We start from the raw sequence: 19,351 nt of genomic DNA on the forward strand, positions 1-19,351 counted from the left end.
GGGATTGTGTGGGTGTCTGGAATCAAAGGGCCAGCTTAGACAAGCTAACTTCAGAGCACCAACATCTGTATAGCTTGCGTTAACACATTTTTATGGTGCTGGAGGACCACGGAAGTTCCCAAGACCCAAAATAAGGAATGAGTAGCTGGCTTTCTGTGCTGTAAGGGGAACGGAAAGTTGAGGGCAAGATTACTGGAGTGATGGGAAGAGTTGTGGGATGGGGTGACCACACTGGCCTGCCCGGCCACCTTAACCCCTTTCAGTCCTATCAACTCCACAGGCTGCACCTGTAGGAAGAGCTAGAGAGCAGGGAACTAATTAAAAACAGGTTCAGCTGTGCAGGAACAGGTGGGGCATGTATAAAGACAGGTAGCTGGCAACAGACGGGGGCTGCTGGGGAAGGCTTCAGGAAAGCAGGCAGCAGTCACTCCCTAGGGAAAAGGAGGAGGGTTTGGGGCTGGTACACCCAGAGAGAGAAAGGGAAGGAGGTGTGCTAGGAAGCAGTCCAGGGAAGGAGCAGTGAGGGTTGAGAGGGCAAAGCCCAGAATTGCTGAGCTGTGGGTCCCTGGACTGGAACCCAGAGTAGAGGGTGGGGTTGGGTTCTCCTACCAGCCACTGAGGGAGTGGCACCGAGGCAGGGAAGGGAAGACTTCCTAGAACTGCTAGGGAGAAGGGATTTTGCTACCCCGGAAGGGCGAACGCTGAGTGATCTGGCTAGAGGGCTGACTCACAAAGAAGACACTGCAGTTCCTGGGGCTGAGAGAAGGGCTGCAGACTAGAGGGGGGGAGAGTGTGTTAGTGGGCAAACTGCAGACAGAGCCGTCAACCTCAAGAATTAATCGCCAGAGTGACCAGGAGGAGACTCCAGGCCAGCAGTGAGTGCTGCACCCCATGACAGAGGGATGAAGGGAAGAAAAGAGAGAGAGAGGGGAACTTTATAATAGGGAAGAAGTGATGTGATGAAGAAACTGTGGAGTGAGCAGAAAGGAAAGTGGTAAAAGAGAAAGAACTTCAACCCTTAATTTGTTTCGTTTGGAGTTTGGCAACTCAGAGAATAAGAGGGAAGGACAGAAGGGATGAAAATATTGTAAGCGTAAAGGAAAAAGAATGAAAATTGAAAAGGTCTGATGGAATGAAACTAAAATGGGGAAAAGTCAGAGAATCCCAATAACCTATCGCAAGTTTGTTTTTCCCACCTCCCTTCTTTTTATAAAAAGATGAAGGAAAATCTACCGAGGAAAACATTAAGAAAAGAGATGACTCTTGAATGTGTTGTTTTGATTATTATAGTTTGCTAAGGAAGTGCCCATTTATGTACTCGGAATAAGGTGGTGGCACATGTTTTCTAGAGACTTTTTTCATACAGTCACATGTTGCCAGATTTGGCCCAGAGAGAGGTCCTATTTGGACTCCACTCTTATACAGAAAATATCAGTATTTCTTGCTGTGAATATACTGGATTATGATGAGCCCTGAAGGTTAGGGCAATAGGGTATTTCCGTATTTTCTCCCAAGACGCTAGTACAACAAATCCTATTGTGCAGTGCAAATGCACGTAATTGCTGTTTGTATTTCAGAGAGAGCATAAAGATGCCTGTTATTAAGTTATCATATAATAGCCTCCCTTTGTTGCTACTGTAAAGAGTTGGCAACAAATTATATGCACAACTCTGAGTCACATTCCGAGATGATTATAAGCTTTTGATTATATGCCTATAAAAGTTAAAGATGCCTGACAACACACTTTTCCTGGAGAGAATGAGTGGGGAATGTAAAGGTTTCATGTGAAAAGGTTGCATCAAAGGCAAAGATGACAATTAGTAGCAGACATGAAATTGTCACAGCAGCATTCTTCACCACTTATGTGTAGCTTGACTGTGGTGAAGAGACTGAATCCTAAAGACATCAGTAACTGCCTGGGGCTGTTCTAAGGACCAAAGCTGGATGCAACTCCTGCCCCTTAAGGATCTTGACCTAGCAGTAGATATGTGAATGCTGAAGTTTATTCCCAGGCAAGGCTAGTTACTCTACTCTCTAGACTCTAATGTGGTTCCTATATGTACATAAATACCCTTGATATTTAAACAAATCTTCAAGGGAAATGCTCATAGCTGCTCTTAGCAGAGTGCAACTTTCAAATACTAGATACCAAATACCAGGCCATTTTGCAGTCTGCAGCATGTGGCCCCATGTTCTGGTCTGCCATTGAGAGGTAACGATGCCCTGAGAGGGTGATCCTTAGGTAAACTTGAAAAGCTGTAGATTCCAAGGTAGAGCGGAAAGCAAGCTCTATCTCTCTCCTTCCTGGGGCCCTGCCCACAGAGCCATGAGCCTGTGGTACTGGCATTGGAAGGAGCTGAAGGAGGCATGAGTTCTAGAACATAGAGAAGAGTTCCCTTGCCCAGCCCTGCCTTACTTACACCTTCTTAATGTAACCCTTCTGCCCGTCAGAGTTGGCAGCAACAAGAGCCGGGTTCAATATCTAGGGGATGTATAAGTAGGGGCATAGCGAGCAGATCGAGGGACGTGATCGTTCCCCTCTATTCAACATTGGTGAGTCCTCATCTGGAGTACTGTGTCCAGTTTTGGGCCCCACACTTCAAGAAGGATGTGGATAAATTGGAGAGAGTCCAGCGAAGGGCAACAAAAATGATTAGGGGTCTGGAACACATGAGTTATGAGGAGAGGCTGAGGGAGCTGGGATTGTTTAGCCTGCAGAAGAGAAGAATGAGGGGGGATTTGATAGCTGTTTTCAACTACCTGAAAGGGGGTTCCAAAGAGGATGGCTCTAGACTGTTCTCAATGGTATCAGATGACAGAACGAGGAGTAATGGTCTCAAGCTGCAGTGGGGGAGGTTTAGGTTGGATATTAGGAAAAACTTTTTCACTATGAGGGTGGTGAAACACTGGAATGCGTTACCTAGGGAGATGGTAGAATCTCCTTCCTTAGAGGTTTTTAAGGTCAGTCTTGACAAAGCCCTGGCTGGGATGATTTAACTGGGAATTGGTCCTGCTTTGAGCAGGGGGTTGGACTAGATGACCTTCTGGGGTCCCTTCCAACCCTTATATTCTATGATTCTATGATCCATTCCAATAACACAATGCAAACTGTCTCGAGCCCCCACCCAGTGACCTAGGACAAATATATACCACCCCCGCTGGGCACCTCCAAGAGGCAATACTTCCCCTCTCGCAAGCACATAGTCTGAGTGTAGCAAAAGCCTTTTAAAAACAGAGTGAAACAATGTGGCATTATGTTGGGGAAACACCACCAACAAGATTCATAACACAACCCATGAGCAAAAAATCCACCCCAAGCAAATTGGGGCATGCCCTTTCCCTTTGGTTCTTGAGTCCAGCAACCCCAAATCACTCAAAGTCCCAAAAGTCCAATGACCCAAAAGTCTCTGTCCCTGGTCAGGGCAGCCCCAGAGTTCAAAAGTTTATCTACAGAGCTTTACCTCCCAACCTGGGTGGAGATGGGGGCGAAGGTAAGAGGCACCTTACATGGTTTGAAGCTGACCGCCACTTCACTCCGCTCCACTCCACTTGCCGCCCCAAGAACTGCTTCGCTCAGCTGCGGCCCATAAGCAGCTCCCGCCATCCCATGAACTCCTCCACATCCCACCAGCAGCTCCCGCCGTCCTATGAACTGCTCCACCAGCCTGTCCACAAGGCACTCCAGCCATCCCGCAAACTGATCCACAATATATCTTCAGGCTCCCCCACTACTTAACACAACGCCCAGTGATTTCAGCTCTTAGTCAGTTCAGCTCTTTGGTGAATTCAGCTTGTAGTAGGGGAGCCTCAGTGCTGGTGCACCATTAGCCCAAAGTGAGCTCAGCAGCCTGTAACTAGACTCCTAATGGAATCAAAATTAGCTCTGATATTCCACAGTGGAGAGAGAAGGAAGTGCAATTAGCATGTAAGGCCCTCACCAAGGGGCCCATACCACCAAGTATTAATACTTGTCCCCCACCTCTCTCAATTCACAGAGTTTTGGAACCCATGACCCTTGCCTAGCGAGTGCTACTTAGTTGATGGTGAATCCCTCCATCATAACAAAAGGCCACGTACAGTTCCAAGCACAGTTCCCATAATCAGGGTAATAATTTATTCTTCCTGCCCCAATAACAGAGACACTGGGGATCCCACAGCAGCCAAAGTGACCATTTGGGCAGCTATGGCCTCATTCTAGGCAGGGTGGGTGTGCCTATGTAAATGAGATCAGCCCCTGAAGTTCTTTTCCACAACTTGCCACACCTCACCACCAGATGTCAGGGTGGAGCTCATCCTGACACTGCTTACATTTATTTATATTACTGTAGTGTCTAAGAACGGCAATCATGGACCAAGGCTCTACTGTGCTCCATGTTGTACGTACACACACACACACACAGAGCAAAAAGATGAGCCCTGTCCCTGACATACAGAGCGATTGATTATTTCTGTCTGGGTACTTAGCCCCACACTCCAGCGTGCATTTCCCATAAGACTTTGACAATGGCACTTTTCTGACTTAAGATCATTCTCCCTAATGACCCAGCTTCCACACTGAAGCTGTAAAATCCTATGTTTTTAGTGTGTCACCAAGGAAATTATCCTGCAGAGAAGTCACAGTACTGAATTTGTGATACCACAATCAACACTTGCAAGGAGGAGAACCCTAGCTGCATAGGAGAAAGCTCTTATTTAAACAGTAATATATTTCTAATATTTAGTAAGAGGGCAAGGAAAACTAATGACAGAGGAATGATTTTGTATTTTAAGTGCAATATACTTTAAAGTTGTGCACAGCCTGATTGTCCCCTTTAACAACCCACCAGTATTAGCTAGATTCAGAGTCTGCTTGAATAATTTAAAATTGAAATGGCAGGAAGATATATATGGATAAGTTTCATTACTGGTACAGCTCAACTCAAGGGATTAACTTGGGCCAATATTTTCAGAAATGCAATATTAAGATTCTTAAGTCTGCTAAAGAGGCAAAATTAAAATTCCTACTGTAAAATATCCTTTCCATGTATATTGACCATGAGCCAAGCTAAAAATGGTTGAGATCACTGTTTGATGTGCAAAGAAATTAAATTTGGCAATGGACATATGCTGTGGAATGGCATCATTTAGATAATAGAAAAGGACTAGAGAAATCTACACTTATTTGCTGCATGATTTCAGTGATGTAGCAAATTCTAATGAGATTATTCTAGTCAGGCTTAAAATTCTCAGAGTATTTCCCAGAGGCCCCCACACCCTTCCCTGCCCCAACATGCTATGAAAACTCTAGAGGGGTTGAAAATATTTACTGGAGCTCTCCGCTCTGGATAGCTCCAGCTGAATTTAAGCCCTGATTCTAGTAGTACATCAGCACACAAGACAGATTAATATTAAGGGCCACATTTTCAATGCTTGTGCATGTGCCAATCCTCATGTAACACTTATTTTTACAAGTGGAAGAGTGGTATACATGGGATTTTCAGACAAAGCTACTGGGCACTATCAGGGTAAAATAATTATTGCAGTGTGGCCTAGCACCATCCTAGGACGCTTTAAAGAACCATCAGCTTTAGCCCATCCAGTAACACCGAATAAACAACCACAAAAGTTGAAAAATCAGAAGTCCAACCCCCCCACCCACCCCCCCGAAAAAGAAATCAAGAATAATTAAATCTGGGGGAGGGGGCGGGGCGGTTGGATGTCTTCTGATTTTTTTAGCTCCCCCGCTTACTCCCAATATTTGTGTGACAATTGCAGAGTTGCCAACCCTCACAAACGTATAGTGAGTAAGGCAATTTTGGTCCTCACTGCAGGAGCTCTTATAGACAGAGCACCCAATGGAGATGGGGTCTGTATTGTGCCAGGCACTGTACAAACCTGCACAGTGGGAACTTACAACCTAGGGCTACGTATAGTGAGGGTTTGCAACATGCCAGCTGGAATTGGGACCCATTAACCTCCTCTTGGATAGGGACCACTGGGCATCCTCTAGGTTGGAGCAACTTTGAGTCTCTGCTGAGTTGGACTGGATTCAAACGGACAACTGTAAGGATGAAAGGCTCCATAGCTCAAAGTGTGAACAGTACAAATGAAACAATAAAACAAACTGGGACGTGTCACTCCATATGTTTATGGAAATATGCTTGAGTGTAAATATAATGTAACTGGAATATGCTTCATGCAAAAGGTCTCTTGTACGGTATCATTACAAAGCTTACAATCTACTGAGTGTGTTCATCCTATTTGTTTGAATGTCTCATTCTTGTAGCTGAAGCTAGAAATATGAAGTATTACTCTGAAGTCCTATTGTAACTATGCAAAGCGTGGGCCATTAATGGTTGTTTAGAATCTTGATGGCTCCCATTAACCAGGACAATCGGTTGTAAATGGCTCTGTTTACTTGTAAGCCTTCCTGTGTTCATGTGAGTCAGGCCAGAAAGAATGGAGGCTTGGGGTTTCTGAGGACATGTGACCATGTCACCTGGTACTGGAATCCATCTAAAACCTGGTGCTTTTCCATTTAGAAGGAGGGGTGGGGATCCAGAGAGACAAAAGATTCCTGCCTTGTGCCAAAGCTATAAAAGGGGGTGAAACAGAACAAAGGAGGCTGCCAGTCATGAGAAGTCCCCTAGTTACCACCTGAGCGGGAACTAACAAGAACTGTACCAGGGGAAAGGATTGGGCTCAGACTAAGAAGGAGTCTAGTCTGTGAAAGAAGCTTATTGGAACATCTCTGAGGGTGAGATTTACCTGTATTCAGTCTCTTAATGTATTAGGCTTAGACTTGCGTGTTTTGTTTTATTTTGCTTGGTAACTAACTTTGTTCTGTCTGTTATTACTTGAAACCATTTAAATCCTATTTTTTCTACTTAATAAAATCACTTTTGTTTATTATTAAACCCAGAGTAAGTGATTAATACCTGGGGGAGCAAACAGCTGTGGATATCTCTCTATCAGTTTATAGAGGGCAGACAATTTATGAGTTTACCCTGTATAAGCTTTATACAGAGTAAAATGGATTTTTGGGGGGTTTGGCTCCCATTGGGAGCTCCGTGACTGGATGCTGAAGATAGGTAACCTGCTGAGTGGTTTTCAGTTAAAGCCTGCAGCTTTGAGGGCGTGGTTCAGACCTGGGTCTGTATTGCAGCAGACTAGCATATCTGGCTCAACAAGGCAGGGTTCTGGATTCCCAAGCCATCAGGGAAAACTGGCTCAGAGGTAATTTCAGCACATCAGGTGACAGTCCCAAGGGGGTCTCTGTGACCAAACCTGTCACCAAACAATAATGGTATCCAAATTCATTACTAAATACAATGTTCTGCAACACAAAATCACCCCAACAATTACTCCATGACCCTTACACTAACTTTATATATAGGTGTGTGTATATTTTTTCATTCCCATGAGGGTCATCAGCAGAATTTGAACCTGCAGAGCCACTGCACAGATCTCTTGCCCTTCGGTTATGGAAGTAACTGGTGGGACAAAGCATGCTATTATAAACAGTTTAGATATTAGGCAGGGTTATATTCCGGAACCCTTGGAGGGGTTAACTCATAGCCCAAACCCTGGTCCTCCAGGGTATGCTACAGTAACCAACCGTGGGTCACCTTGGGACAGGTTTAAAAAGAAATCCCATAACAAGATGCTGTTTTCTTTGTTAACTTTCTCTCTTCCCAGGATATTGTACATTTAGAACAGCACCTTCATTCAGTTGGATCCAATAAGGGCTGAGAGGGGAGGGAGGTAAATAGCCCTTCTTTGTTAGTCTCAAGATATTTTTGCCTTAACCTTTCAAGTGACCAGGCAATTATATTTTTCTCACCCTCTTCCTATTGCACTTTCCTCCTGCTGTTCTAGTCTTGATATAGGCCCTGATCCTGAAAATACTTGAGCAAGTGAATAACTTTTACCCATTTGAGCAGCCTCATGGGGAAGCCAATGGAGTTGAACCAGGAATCAATTTGCCTGTGTGGTCACTATCTAACATCCTCCCCAAAATCTGAACTAGTAATTCTCTGCCCAAGTCTAGAGCATCGCTGGGGAAGCGTATTACTTGATAATATGCCATTACCAGGCTGCCACTTTGTTTGAGGAGCTTCCTGTGGCCCCAACCCTGCGTTTCTCATGCACCATAAATACCTCCTGAAGTCAGCTTTATGTGCATGAGGACAGCAGGATCAATCCCCAAATGAACTATGGAGGGCTTCCTGAGCTGACTGAGTCCTATGAAGTGCTTTTGCTCTTGTTTTCTGAACTCCAGGTTTCCTGATGGTCATCCCACTCCAGAGCTTCAGTGCTGCCTTTACAGATCAGGGAGTGGAGACTCCTAGGCTAGCAACCCTCCTTTATAGGATCCACCTCTCTTTGCACTTATCATTGTGTACGTACTTACTGCAAATATTAAACCTGTGTTTTCGAAATCTATCCCTCACTCTTCACTGATGTTGCTGTTTCTATTAATCAAGAATATTACAACCAGCTTGTCTTACTTCCGTTACATTCAGTATGTTGTCAGCAACAACAGAGCTTTGCCAGGCTCCTTGCTTTCATTTATGTAACTGGTTGATCATAATGATTCAGGGAAACTCATTGTGTACCTGAGGTAAAACAAACAGGGTCTTTTTTTAGATGCATCTCATAAAAAACACTTTTAACAGAGCTCAGCCCTCATGTTTGCTACCAGTTTTGTCACTCATTTTCATTCTATTTTTAATAAGTCAAATTAATTAGGCTTCTAGTATTTGAAGCTTCATGTTTGCCATGACCATGTCTGCCTGCGGCTGAGCAAGATGTTTACATGAGCTGCAAACTCTTCTCTATACCTGACCAGCAAAGAGGAGTCCAGGGGAAAGTTATAGGTTTCAATTGTAAATCCATTTCTCCCCCGCAAAGTGCTGTATATTTTTCTCAAAAAGAATGTGCCCTCATGATTTTTTTTTTTCCTGTACCCTTTCTGGTGGTGGCCTTTTTTGCCCTGGCTTTTCCTATAGTTTGCAGTTACAAACAACCGGTCTTAGTTGTGACCATAAAATACAATTTCCTCTTAGGCACAATCAAAAACCTCTTCAATCGTTAGAATATTGGTTTTTTCCCAGAAGGTTTTTTTTCCCCCAGCTAGAGTAACAAAGGAAAGTGATCAGGCTGTTTGTTTTTCATTCTGATTAATTATTTCACACAATATTTGATTTTTTTAATCTAGGGAGGCAGTGTGGTTTAGTGGGTAGAGCACTGGACATAGGCTCAGGAGAATGCAGTTCTACCACCAGTTCTGCTACTAGCATGCTGGTTGACCTTGGGCAGGTCAAGTCATTGCTCTGTGCCTCAGTTTCCCCATCTGTAAAATGAGAAGAATGATCCCTCCTTTCATAGAAATATAGGGATGGAAGGGACCTTGACACATCATCAGGTCCAACCCCCTGCACCTGATAGACCTAGACCATTCCTGGTGAATGTTTGCTGAACCTGTTCTTAAAAACATCCAAATGCAGGGATTCCACAACCTCTCTTGGCAGCCCATTCCAGAGCTTAACTACTCTTACAGTTGGAAATTTGTTCCAAATATCTGACCTAAATCTCCCTTGCTGCAGATTAAGCCCATTACTTTGTGTGGACATGGAGAACCATGGATCACCATCCTCTTTATAACAGCCTTTAACATATTTGAAGACTGTTATCAGGTCTCCTCTCAGTCTTCTTTTCTCAAGATTAAGCATGCTCAGTTTTTAAAACCTTTTCCCATAGGTCAGGTTTTCTAAACCTTGGATCATTTTGTTCTCTCCTCTGGACTCTCTCCAATATATCCTCATCTTTCCTCAAGGGTGGCATCCAGAATTGGACACAGTACATCAGCTGAGGCCTCACCAGTGCCAGGTAGAGCAGGACAGTTACCTCCTATGTCTTATATACAACATTCCTGTTAATACACTCTGGAATGATGATAGTCTTTTTAGCAACTCCATCACATTGTTGGCTCATATTCAATTTGTGATCTACTGGATCCCTCAGATCCTTTTCAGCAGTACTACCACCTAGCCAGTTATTCCCCATTTTGAAGTTGTGTGTTTGACTTTTCCTTCCTCACTGTAGTACTTTGCACTTGTCTTTACTGGATATCTTCTTCTTCATTTCAGACCAGTTCTCCAATTTGTCAAGGTCATTTTGAATTCTAATCCTGTCCTCCAAAATGCTTGCAAGTGCTTGAAACCTGTTTTAAGATCTAAGTAAAGTTGCCACCCCTGGAAGTCCTAACTTACATATAGCAGCTACACCCTAACATAGTATAATAGTAGCCTTTGGGTCAATGGTACCAGAAATAGATATATATATGAGGGAAGAAATATTGATTCTGGGTAATACAACCACTACCTGAAAAATACAATCCATATAATATGCAGCTCTTGCAGTGTTGCCAATTTAGCTATTTTTGCTGCTAGATCTAGTAACTTTTAGGTGCCTCCTAAAGAGCTGTCATGGTTGAGGTAGGTTTGAGGACGAGCTCTCACTCCCTAGAAAATGCCTCATGCAATATGTAGCCTCTGACAGCTAAATATCTGCCACTTCCCTTTTTTGTGGTAGACGTGTTCTTAACTGAAAGTGTGTGTGATGGGGTGAAATGTGGGTGTCCGGTACTCTAGATTGCTCCAGGGCTTGTTAGCTATTGTAGGCAGTTTGCCTTGAAGAAGGGACTCTAACTTCAAATTAAGAATGTCAAGCCTGGCCAACTCTTTTGTAAAAGTTACATGTACTCTAAGGGTCTTCGTCTTCAGGGAATATATTAGTACAATGCTAGGACATTCCCCGGAAGTGATGCACGACCACTTCGCTGGATGGCTGTGGAACATGGGAAAAGGCTATTGAATTTTGGACACATGGCTGAGTCCAGGAAATACGTTTGTCTTCCCTGATCTGTGTGACTGGGAAACCAAGAGATGTAGCCAAGACGTTAAAAAAGAGAGGGTACATTGTATACAAGAGACAAAATGGAAGTGGTCAAAATCCATGAACAGGGAGGGTTAGAAGATAATGTATCATGGTTCATTAGCAAGGTGCAATGGAATAGGATTAGTGGTAGAAGAAATAATACAAGATAAGGTAGTGGAAATCCAAAGAAAGAGTGATGAGCTGATGAAAGTCAGAATAGCATAGAGCAGAGAACAAATATTTAATGTTGGATGCAGATGCATGCTGTAGGCTGGTTGTATGAATGAGGAGAAGGAGGAATTCCAGATAGCACTGGACCAAATGATAAAGTGAATTACTACAAGATGAGTACTTGATTGTTGGAGCTGATCTCAATGAATGTGTGGGAGAACACAATGAAGGCTACGATGACTGTCACAGAGGATGAGGCTTGGAAACAAGAAATGAATGGGGAGAGATGCCTTGGAATTAGCCAGTGACAATGGCCTGATTGTTGACAATACATACTTTGTAAAGAGGGAGGAGCACTTGATTACATACACGAGGGGGTGCCAACAGGTCCAGTGATTTGCAGGAAGCGGTGGAAGAGGAAAGGTTTAAGCAATGGCAGAAGTAAGAATGGTGGAAAGTTATAAGGATTACAAGCTGGGGAAGTGGGTAAAGAAAAGAGTGGTTGCGGAAGCTGAAGGTCAGGCATTTTAAGCCTTGTACACAGGACTACTGATGAAGGATGGGAAAAAAAGAATTATATAGGTTAGCCAGGAGTAGGCAACGAAGCTCAAAGGACTTGGGAGTGCTGAAGTGTGTCAAAGATGAAAACAGAAGAGTACTGGTGGAAGACAATGAAATCATTGGGTGGCAGCTGTTCTATGAGACACTGTTCAATGAAGAGAATGTGAAGAAGCCATTGAGGGGAGTACGTGCAAGCAACAACTTCACAAGACTTATCACCATGGTGGAAATGTAAGGAGCACTAAATCTGATGGAATGGGGGAAGGTGGTGAGACTGGAGTGGGTAACCAATTGAGGCATGTAAAGCATTAGGCCATAAGGGAAGGGTGATGACAAATTTTTCAACTTAATTCTCCTTACTGGAAAAATGGCCAATGAGTGGAGGAAGAGAACATTGGCCCCATCTTCAGGTGTAAAGGAGATGTGCACGAATGTAGTAGTTTACTGACTGAGACATACCAGGGTGCAATCCAGACCAGTGAGGGTCTGGATCATCCCTATCCTGCAACCTTGGGTGCCTTACAATGCCGTGCTGCAGTAGCTCCCACCTGGGCCACTCACAGACAGCCTTCCAGCATGCAAGCCACACCCTGAGTGTCTGTGTGTAACTGCAGCCTGCCAGCCACAGTTGAGTTACACTCAGTCTTTTATCAGCCTTGGTTACTTCTGCCAGGTGACCCCAACAGACTTCCAGTCCCAGATTTCCCCCCAAAATGGTTTATAAATCAGTCGACAAAAGACAAAGTACACGCAATGCTTCACTGAGAGGGACAATGAGAAGACAGTAAAATTAGCTGGAAGAGAGTTAAAGTCCATGTAACTGTTTGAATACCTTAGTTCAGTGCTGAGCCATGAAGGGAATGTAGAGTGGATGTTACGAGCCACTTGAAGAGTGCTTAGTGTAAATGGAGGGAGTTGCATATTCTCTGCGATAAGAATATGTCAAGCAAGAGCAAAGTGTATAAGACCATAAGAGAGGAGTGCTACTACTTCACACTGCTGAAATGAGAATACTCAGGTGGATGCTGGGTGAGATGAGAACTGATGGGCTACGCAATGAAACAGTACAAACCAGGTTATAGGTAGCCCCATCATCAAAAAGCTTGAGGGAGTATTGACTGAGCTGGCAGGGTGATGCGACAATGAGAAGTGGGATATATTGGCTAGATAGTACAAGAGCTATTAGTCATGGGACAAAGAACATGAGGAAGACCTGAAAAAAGTGGTTTGAAATGCTGAAGGAGCACATGAAGGAGGTTGGTATGTCAGCTTGGAAGACACACTTGACAAGAACACTTGGAGACAAAGAACAAAAGCTGCCAACTCTGACAGAACAAGGCAAAGAAGATCTAGAAACTTTTTAGGTCTGCTGGAGATATTTCAAGCTTTGCTTGTGGTGGTAGGGAGCAGGGCTCAACAGCCTCAGGGTTCACTTCCGTTTTATGACTCATATTCCTAAAGCACATGCTTCAGGGTTTCAGGAGGTCATTGACTGGGATTCAGGAAAGGATTCCCCATGTAATGTATTCTGGGAGGTTTTTTAAGATCTCCTTCCTCTGAAGTATTAGAGAAGGCCACAGCTGGAGATGGGACACTGGGGTAGGGTGGGCCAGGGCTTTGAGGTGGCACCGAGCATTCTGTCTCTGAAGTGCTTGGCTGGCTGGTTCTCACTCACATGCTCAGGGTCTAACTGATCGTCATGTGCGGTGTTGCGAAAGAATTTTTCTCCGGGTCAGATTGGCAGTAATTGTGGGGATTTTTCGCCTTCCTCCCCAGCATGTGGGTGTGGGTCACTTGCCAAGATTATCTGGCTGTACCTTAATCATTTCCCTGCCATTGCAGGGGCCTCAAGCACCTCGGTCCCTCCTATTCTCCCCCTGTGGCACACAATAGTGTAGTCTCCTGTGGGCTGTAACGCTTTGGTCTCATTTTGGTTGTGGGGTTTAGTATGTGGGTGCTGGGTGGTGGCTTGGGATATACAGGAGGCCAGACTAGATGATCTTGTGGTGACTTCTGGCCTTGAACTCTGACCCAAGTCACTAAACTGTGACTTGTAATCTAGTCTGGTGACATTCTGGTAACTTTCTATAATCTTAAATATGGAATGAAAAGAGTCAGAGACATGCCTGCCCGGGCTCGGGGAGGGGTTGAGTTTGGACTTTTCTAGAACAGTCTTGTTGTTGAAGGCACTTGTACACTGCAGGGCACCAGATTGGGTGCGAGGTGGAGTGTTCAAAAAGCCCTTTGATGGCTACTCTGTTTACTGAATTTACTCTTTAATCTCAACCTGTTTGCTGCTCCTGAAAACTTCATTGTGTGGCAGTTGAGTACTTTTAAGCAGCAAGAAAGCATAGCACTTCAACCAGCACAGGACTCCCCTTCCTCCCCCAGTGGCTAGTCCCAGGATGATCCTGAGACCCAGCTACAGGTGAATTCTTTGCAGCATGAAAGTGCACGCATGTATGTGTGTGTGTGTGTGTGTGTTTGTTTGTTTAATAGCCCATGTATGCAGAGATTTTTTCTTGCTGAGAGTTAAGAGTGGTTTGCCAGAACCTCTTCATGCCTGTCAGACTGTACACGGGGAAGGGGAGAGGGAAATCTTAAAAACTCCCCCTTGTGCAAGATCAAATGAATAGCGGATTAGCAGCTCCTCCCTCTCCTCCCTATCTCTTGACCTCTCGCCTCCTCCTTCCCCCTTCCAACTCCTCTCAGGGTATGTCTACACTACGGAATAAGGTCGAATTTATAGAAGTCGGTTTTTTAGAAATCGGTTTTATATATTCGAGTGTGTGTGTCCCCACAGAAAATGCTCTAAGTGCATTAAGTGCATTAACTCGGTGGAGCGCTTCCACAGTACCGAGGTTAGAGTCGACTTCCGGAGCGTTGCACTGTGGGTAGCTATCCCACAGTTCCCGCAGTCTCCGCTGCCCATTGGAATTCTGGGTTGAGATCCCAATGCCTGATGGGGCTAAAACATTGTCGCGGGTGGTTCTGGGTACATATCGTCAGGCCCCCCGTTCCCTCCCTCCCTCCGTGAAAGCAAGGGCAGACAATCGTTTCGCGCCTTTTTTCCTGAGTTACCTGTGCAGACGCCATACCACGGCAAGTATGGAGCCCGCTCAGGTAACCATCACCCTATGTCTCCTGGGTGCTGGCAGACGCGGTACGGCATTGATACACAGTAGCAGCAACCCCTTGCCTTGTGGCAGCAGACGGTACAGTACGACTGGTAGCCGTCATCGTCATGTCCGAGGTGCTCCTGGCCACGTCGGCTGGGAGCGCCTGGGCAGACATGGGCGCAGGGACTAAATTTGGAGTGACTTGACCAGGTCATTCTCTTTAGTTCTGCAGTCAGTCCTATTGAACCGTCTTATGGTGAGCGGGCAGGCGATACGGACTGCTAGCAGTCGTACTGTACCATCTTCTGCCAGGCAGGCAAGAGATGAGGATTGCTAGTAGTTGTATTGTACCATCTTCTGCCAGGCAGGCAAGAGATGGGGATGGCTAGCAGTCGTACTGTACCATCTTCTGCCGAGCAGCCATGAGATGTGGATGGCATGCAGTCCTTCTGCACCGTCTGCTGCCAGCCAAAGATGTAAAAGATAGATGGAGTGGGTCAAAACAAGAAATAGACCAGATTTGTTTTGTACTCATTTGCCTCCTCCCCTGTCTAGGGGACTCATTCCTCTAGGTCACACTGCAGTCACTCACAGAGAAGGTGCAGCGAGGTAAATCTAGCCATGTATCAATCAGAGGCCAGGCTAACCTCCTTGTTCCAATAAGAACGATAACTTAGGTGCACCATTTCTTATTGGAACCCTCCGTGCAGTCCTGCCTGAAATACTCCTTGATGTACAGGCACCCCCTTTGTTGATTTTAGCTCCCTGAAGCCAACCCTGTAAGCCGTGTCATCAGTCGCCCCTCCCTCCGTCAGAGCAACGGCAGACAATCGTTCCGCGCCTTTTTTCTGTGCGGACGCCATACCAAGGCAAGCATGGAGGCCGCTCAGCTCACTTTGGCAATTAGGAGCACATTAAACACCACACGCATTATCCAGCAGTATATGCAGCACCAGAACCTGTCAAAGCGATACCGGGCGAGGAGGCGACGTCAGCGCGGTCACGTGAGTGATCAGGACATGGACACAGATTTCTCTGAAAGCATGGGCCCTGCCAATGCATGCATCATGGTGCTAATGGGGCAGGTTCATGCTGTGGAACGCCGATTCTGGGCTCGGGAAACAAGCACAGACTGGTGGGACCGCATAGTGTTGCAGGTCTGGGACGATTCCCAGTGGCTGCGAAACTTTCGCATGCGTAAGGGCACTTGCATGGAACTTTGTGACTTGCTTTCCCCTGCCCTGAGGCGCATGAATACCAAGATGAGAGCAGCCCTCACAGTTGAGAAGCGAGTGGCGATAGCCCTGTGGAAGCTTGCAACGCCAGACAGCTACCGGTCAGTTGGGAATCAATTTGGAGTGGGCAAAGCTACTGTGGGGGCTGCTGTGATGCAAGTAGCCCACGCAATCAAAGATCTGCTGATATCAAGGGTAGTGACCCTGGGAAATGTGCAGGTCATAGTGGATGGCTTTGCTGCAATGGGATTCCCTAACTGTGGTGGGGCTATAGACGGAACCCATATCCCTATCGTGGCACCGGAGCACCAAGCCGCCGAGTACATAAACCGCAAGGGGTACTTTTCGATAGTGCTGCAAGCTCTGGTGGATCACAAGGGACGTTTCACCAACATCAACGTGGGATGGCCGGGAAAGGTGCATGATGCTCGCATCTTCAGGAACTCTGGTCTGTTTCAAAAGCTGCAGGAAGGGACTTTATTCCCAGACCAGAAAATAACTGTTGGGGATGTTGAAATGCCTATATGTATCCTTGGGGACCCAGCCTACCCCTTAATGCCATGGCTCATGAAGCCGTACACAGGCAGCCTGGACAGTAGTCAGGAGCTGTTCAACTACAGGCTGAGCAAGTGCAGAATGGTGGTAGAATGTGCATTTGGACGTTTAAAGGTGCGCTGGCGCAGTTTACTGACTCGCTTAGACCTCAGCGAAACCAATATTCCCACTGTTATTACTGCTTGCTGTGTGCTCCACAATATCTGTGAGAGTAAGGGGGAGACGTTTATGGCGGGGTGGGAGGTTGAGGCAAATCGCCTGGCTGCTGGTTACGCGCAGCCAGACACCAGGGTGGTTAGAAGAGCACAGGAGGGCGCGGTACGCATCAGAGAAGCTTTGAAAACCAGTTTCATGACTGGCCAGGCTACGGTGTGAAAGTTCTGTTTGTTTCTCCTTGATGAAACCCCCCGCCCCTTGGTTCACTCTACTTCACTGTAAGCTAACCACCCGCCCCTCCTCCCTTCAATCACTGCTTGCAGAGGCAATAAAGTCATTGTTGCTTCACATTCATGCATTCTTTATTCATTCATCACACAAATAGGGGGATGACTACCAAGGTAGCCCAGGAGGGGTGGTGGAGGAGGGAAGGAAAATGCCACACAGCACTTTAAGCACAGCACTTTAAAAGTTTACAACTTTAAAATTTATTGAATGACAGCCTTCTTTTTTTTGGGCAATCCTCTGTGGTGGAGTGGCTGGTTGGGCGGAGGCCCCCCCACCGCGTTCTTGGGCGTCTGGGTGTGGAGGCTATGGAACTTGGGGAGGAGGGTGGTTGGTTACAGAGGTGCTGCAGTGGCAGTCTGTGCTCCAGCTGCCTTTGCTGCAGCTCAACCATACACTGGAGCATACTGGTTTGGTCCTGCAGCAGCCTCAGCATTGAATCCTGCCTCCTCTCATCACGCTGCCGCCACATTTGAGCTTCAGCCCTGTCTTCAGCCCGCCACTTACTCTCTTCAGCCCACCACTTACTCTCTTCAGCCCGCCACCTATCCTCCCGGTCATTTTGTGCTTTTCTGCACTCTGACATTATTTGCCTCCACGCATTCGTCTGTGCTCTGTCAGTGTGGGAGGACAGCATGAGCTCAGAGAACATTTCATCGCGAGTGCGTTTTTTTTTCTTTCTAAGCTTCACTAGCCTCTGGGAAGGAGAAGATCCTGTGATCATTGAAACACATGCAGCTGGTGGAGAAAAAAAAAGGGACAGCGGTATTTAAAAAGACACATTTTATAAAACAGTGGCTACACTCTTTCAGGGTAAACCTTGCTGTTAACATTACATACATAGCACATGTGCTTTCGTTACAAGGTCGCATTTTGCCTCCTCCCACTGCGTGACTACCCCCTCAACCTTCCCCCCTCCCTGTGGCTAACAGCGGGGAACATTTCTGTTTAGCCACAGGCAAACAGCCCAGCAGGAATGGGCTCCTCTGAGTGTCCCCTGAAGAAAAGCACTCTATTTCAACCAGGTGACCATGAATTAGATCTCACTCTCCTGAGGATAACACAGAGAGATAAAGAACGGATGTTGTTTGAATGCCAGCAAACATACACTGCAATGCTTTGTTCTACAATGATTCCCGAGTACGTGTTACTGGCCTTGAGTGGTAAAGTGTCCTACCATGAAGGATGCAATAAGGCTGCCCTCCCCAGAAACCTTTTGCAAAGGCTTTAGGACTACATCTAGGAGAACCGCAAATGCCAGGGCAAAGTAATCCTTTCACATGCTTGCTTTTAAACCATGTATAGTATTTTAAAAGGTACACTCACCAGAGGTCCCTTCTCCGCCTGCTGGGTCCAGGAGGCAGCCTTTGGTGGGTTCGGGGGGTACTGGCTCCAGGTCTAGGGTGAGAAACAGTTCCTGGCTGTCGGGAAAACCGGTTTCTCCGCTTGCTTGCTGTGAGCTATCTACAACCTCCTCCTCATCATCATCTTCTTCGCCCCCAAAACCTGCTTCCGTATTGCCTCCATCTCCATTGAAGGAGTCAAACAACACGGCTGGGGTAGTGGTGGCTGAACCCCCTAAAATGGCATGCAGCTCATCATAGAAGCGGCATGTTTGGGGCTCTGACCCAGAGCGGCTGTTCGCCTCTCTGGTTTTCTGGTAGGCTTGCCTCAGCTCCTTCAGTTTCACGCGGCACTGCTTTGGGTCCCTGTTATGGCCTCTGTCCTTCATGCCCTGGGAGATTTTCACAAAGGTTTTGGCATTTCGAAAACTGGAACGGAGTTCTGATAGCACGGATTCCTCTCCCCAAACAGCGATCAGATCCCGTACCTCCCGTTCGGTCCATGCTGGAGCTCTTTTGCGATTCTGGGACTCCATCATGGTCACCTGTGCTGATGAGCTCTGCATGGTCACCTGCAGCTTGCCACGCTGGCCAAACAGGAAATGAGATTCAAAAGTTCGCGGTTCTTTTCCTGTCTACCTGGCCAGTGCATCTGAGTTGAGAGTGCTGTCCAGAGCGGTCACAATGGAGCACTCTGGGATAGCTCCCGGAGGCCAATACCATCGAATTGTGTCCACAGTACCCCAAATTCGAGCCGGCAACGTCGATTTAAGCGCTAATCCACTTGTCAGGGGTGGAGTAAGGAAATCGATTTTAAGAGCCCTTTAAGTCGAAATAAAGGGCTTCATTGTGTGGACGGGTGCAGGTTTACATCGATTTAACGCTGCTAAATTCGACCTAAAGTCCTAGTGTAGACCAGGGCTCAAGATGGGAAGATTGCAGCTTGCAATACATTTTGCAAGTTGCTCAGAGACAGAAATCTTGCCTGGGCTGTGCTTTGCATACA

The sequence above is a fragment of the Caretta caretta genome, chromosome 9 (genome assembly GCF_965140235.1).
Source record: "Caretta caretta isolate rCarCar2 chromosome 9, rCarCar1.hap1, whole genome shotgun sequence".
Classification (NCBI taxonomy): Eukaryota; Metazoa; Chordata; order Testudines; family Cheloniidae; genus Caretta; species Caretta caretta.